Raw genomic sequence first — 4,393 nt, 5'->3', positions numbered from 1 at the left:
GCTCTGCAGCTGATGGTGCTCCCTGCACTGACCCCTTCCCACACAGGCTCCGCTGTGGCCATGGAGGGTGCTCAGAGGTGCCTGCCTTGTTCCAGGGCTGGCACATGGGCTGGGGCTGCCCTGGATCCTCCTCTGCAAGTTCCCATAGGGTCAGACGAGTCACTGCCCAGACTCCTTTCCCTGTAGCTGCTGTGTCCCCTGGGGCTGCAGAGCTCTCATGGGTCACAGGAAACATTCAGTCCTTTATCTCTGGGTGAGCTCACCCTCAACAGGCCTGTGCCCACTGAGCTCCACTCACTGCTGATCCCTGGCACACACTGTCCCTGCAGATCCCCTGTGTTCTCCTGGCAGCTCCCAAGTCCCTCCAGAAGAACATTCCCCTGCCATCAGCCCTGGCACAAGCTGCAGAGCCCCAGGAAGGTTCATCACAGACCATTCAGCATCTGGTGGGCACTGGCCACCAACAAGCAAAACCTGAACCACACCTGAGTCTCTTGAAGGCCACACTGGGACCCTGATCTCATCCCACCGAGCCCTGGGAGAACAAGGAACACAGGCAGCCTCTTTAGAGTCTGCTCCTTGGGCCTGTTCCTGACAGTGACTGTGGAGGGAGAGCAAAGCCTTCCTGCAGTTCCTCCTTCAGGAGATGCCCTTTGCTGATGGAACCGCTGTGGCGGAGCCCAGCTGTGTCCCAGCAGTGCCCATGGCCTGTCCCTGCCTGTGACACGCAGCAGGACTCGCACCACCCGGACAGAGCTGTTGGCCTTACACCATCACAGCGGCTCCAAAGGAGAGAGTGGAAGTAATAAGAGAGGAGCTCTGAAAAGACCAAGCTCTGCTGCTCCCTGGCTGTGCTGCTCTGCTGGGACTCTTCCCCCCCACGCCTGCAAAACTGGCCCTGCCCTCCAGCTTCAGGGATGGACTCAACCAAAGGATCTCAAACTGAGACCTTGCTGATGGGTCCTTTCTTTCATGTGAATACACACAGAGCAGACTCCTTATTGACACAGTCCCTGTCAACAGTCACATTCAGCCTGTAAACAGGGAATAAGATGCATAACAAAATCTTTTGGGCACAACATTAACATAGGAGAAGAAAAAAAGCCCCCAAACCACCACCACCAAAACAACCTGAGAAGGCAGGCTGGGCCTCTAATGATTACACTTTAGCCTATGGAGCTGAAAACAGGCAGGTTTGTGCTTCTGGAAAGCATCCAGTCATCATTTTCCTCAGGGCATCCTTGAGCTCCTGGTTCCTCAGGCTGTAGATGAGGGACTTCAGGGCTGGAGGCACCACCGAGTACAGAACTGGCAGTGCCAGGTCCAGGGATGGGGAGGACATGGAGGGGGGCTTCAAGCAGGCAACAAAGCCAGTGCTGAGGAACAGGGAGACCATGGCCAGGTGAGGGAGGCACGTGCAAAAGGCTTTGTGCCATCCCTGCTCAGAGGGGATCCTCAGCACAGCCCTGAAGATCTGCACACAGGAGAAAACAAGGAACACAAATGAACCAAAAGTTAAACAGATGCAAAACACAACAAGCCCGAGTTCCCTGAGGTGGCAGTGTGAGCAGGAGAGCTTGAGGATCTGTGGGATTTCACCCAAGAAGTGGCCCAGGGCACTGCCCTGGCACAGGGGCAAGGAAAAGGTAGTGGCCGTGTGCAGCAGAGCATTGAGAAAGCCACTGGCCCAGGCAGCTGCTGCCATGTGAGCACAAGCTCTGCTGCCCAGGAGGGTCCCGTCTTGCAGGGGTTTGCAGGGGGACACGTAGCGGTCGTAGCACTCGACGGCGGCGAGGAGGGAAAACTCCGCTGAAATGAAAAAGAGAGAGAGAAAGAGAGAAGAAAGAGAAAGAGAAAGAGAAAGAGAAAGAGAAAGAGAAAGAGAAAGAAAGAGAAAGAGAAAGAGAAAGAGAAAGAGAAAGAGAAAGAGAAAGAGAAAGAGAAAGAGAAAGAGAAAGAGAAAGAGAAAGAGAAAGAGAAAGAGAAAGAGAAAGAGAAAGAGAAAGAGAAAGAGAAAGAGAAAGAGAAAGAGAAAGAGAAAGAGAAAGAGAAAGAGGCTGTGCAGCACCTCCTGCGTAGGAGGTGGTTCTGGTGTCCCAAAATGGAATTGTGCATGGCTTTGGGGACAGTGGTGCAGATGGAGCCCAGGTCGGTGAGGGCAAGGGTCAGCAGGAAGAAGAACATGGGCGTGTGCAGGTGGTGGCCGCAGGCTACGGCGCTGATGATGAGGCCGCTGCCCAGGAGGGCAGCCAGGGAGATGCCCAGGAAGAGACAGAAGTGCAGGAGCTGCAGCTGCTGCGTGTCTGCGAATGCCAGCAGCAGAAAGGGGCTGATGGAGCTGCTGTTGGACATTTGGCTGTGTGTGGACATGGGGACCTGTTCACGGAGAAAAGGCAGTGACAGCTTAAGGGAAACGGCTCTCAGCCAAATCCAAGACATGTCCCACAAATCCTTCTCCTGTCACACACTGACACCTTATGGGGATTCAGAGTGTCGCCACGGAGAACGGCTTTGGCGGGCGTGGGGCCTTGCGAGAGACGAGAGACGGGGCGGGCCGGGGCCGCGTCTGGCAGGAGGCGAGACAAAGAGCAAGAGGCGAGACAAAGAGTAGGATAGTTAACGGGAGATTGGGCGAGGAGATGCTAATCTGTAGCCCTTGGAGATGTAAAACATATAACCTTAGAAGCTGAAGTTTGTAGCTGCTGAACTGTTGGTTTGGAACAGTATATAAAGAGTTGACTCGTGCGATCAAATTTGGCTTTGCATGCGGCCGGCGAAGTCCGTGTTCCATCACCGACAACACCCTTCTGTTTTTCTAGCAGATCTTCCTTCAGCTCCAGCCGCAGCCCTGCTTGCTGCTGGCTGCGTGCGACATGAGTTTCAGGGCAATTGCTCCGGGGCTTTTTACAATTCAGCCTTGCTGTGCAGAAGTGGGAGGGGGACAGGGACCTGTCCTGGTGTTACACTTTGAAACCCCAGCTAACACAAGGGCACTCCCAGGGCCCAAGAACAGGAACGGCAAAAGCTGTTAAAGTGTTCTAGAGGTTTTTATAGCTCCTCTTCATCTCCCCGGCTGACTGGTTTTGGATGTCAGAAACACTCAGCATTGCTGCTGCCCTCGGGGAGAATAGAGCGAGTTCTGTGAGGCAAGGTGGTGAGTGGAGAGTGAGGGGAGGTGGTCTGTCACTCTGTCCTGTTCCAAGATCCTCTGGGCTTTCACCCTTGTCAGACAGAGGATAATCACCCTCCCATATTTCCCTTAGAAACCATCCCAACACTGCTGAGAGCAGATGGATCCACCACAGCCCATCAAATGTCCATCCCCTTCTCGAGGTCTCAGCCCCACATTGGTAGCCAAATACACACATGGCTCATTTCACCAACCCAACAGCACTTTCGCCATCATAAAACTTTTGTGTCTCACTGTGGGGCTTTCAGGTAACACAAAGATGCTACACGACCTGTTTGCGTCCTGGAGGGAAGCTCAGAGCTTAGGGGGAATCCTCAAGAAGAAAGCCAATTGTCCTAATGATGGCATTGGATGTAGGGAGATTGAGCTCCTTCCCTGGCTGCATTGCCCACAGCCGGGCACTGGGGACAGCGTCACCCTGAGCCAGCTGAGCCAGCTGTGCCCCCTCCCAGAGCCCCCCAGTGCCAGGCAGATGCTCCCGGCCCTGTGCTCTGCAGAGGGAACTGGGCCCGGGACTGCAGAGCTGCCCCACAGCTCTGCTGCAGCTCTGCCTGCACAGGAGGGGCTTCACGCCTTGGACCCCCGGCCCTGAGGGCAGAGGCTTGGCGGAGGGAGAGAGGAGGGGAGGGGGCTTGTTCGGAGGGGGCTTGTTCAGAGGGAGGGGCTGCACTCGAGGGCATCCTGTGGAGGTCTCTAAGCTCTCCGTGCCACAACATTTCTGCCTTTTGTTTTCTCTCATTGCCCGATCTTCTCTCTGCTTGCTGAAGATCTTCCTCCTGGAGGTGTTTCCCTGTGCCTGATCTCTTCCTGCCAGCACTCACAGACCCCATATCTCTGGGCACTCTCCTTGGCCCTACAGAAACCTGCCTGTTTGCAGGGCACTGGCTGGGGACAGGTTCTGCTTGCAGGTGGGAGAAAGGACAGGTCAGACTAAGCCTGGCGGGTCCAGCAAAGGTGATGCCGGTGCTGTGCGTGGGCAGAGGAGTGGCTTGAAAGCACTTTAGGAAACTCCTGCAGAGCACTCAAGTTACACTTCCGATGCCTCAGGGACTCTTAAAAATGAAGAATTCCTTTATCACTTCCCCCCCTCCCATTCCCCAAGAGTAGGAAAGGGAAAACAGTCTCAGGAAATTTCATCCTTATAGAAAGGATTGTCTTGGAAATATTACTGGACTGAGCTGAAGCCCTGAGCATGTCCTCATG

The 4,393-nt window shown here is 54.7% G+C and overlaps 1 pseudogene; it reads right to left on the bottom strand.

Moving 5' to 3' along the window:
• Nucleotides 1-1,171: 1,171 nt before the first annotated feature.
• LOC138110681 (olfactory receptor 14A16-like) lies at nt 1,172-2,352 on the bottom strand (annotated as a pseudogene).
• Between the last annotated feature and the right edge of the window lie 2,041 nt (nt 2,353-4,393).

Source organism: Aphelocoma coerulescens, chromosome 4A, assembly GCF_041296385.1.
Source record: "Aphelocoma coerulescens isolate FSJ_1873_10779 chromosome 4A, UR_Acoe_1.0, whole genome shotgun sequence".
NCBI classification, from domain to species: Eukaryota; Metazoa; Chordata; class Aves; order Passeriformes; family Corvidae; genus Aphelocoma; species Aphelocoma coerulescens.
Note: the sequence above shows the minus strand (reverse complement) of the source record. Positions and strands in the feature narration are given on the sequence as shown.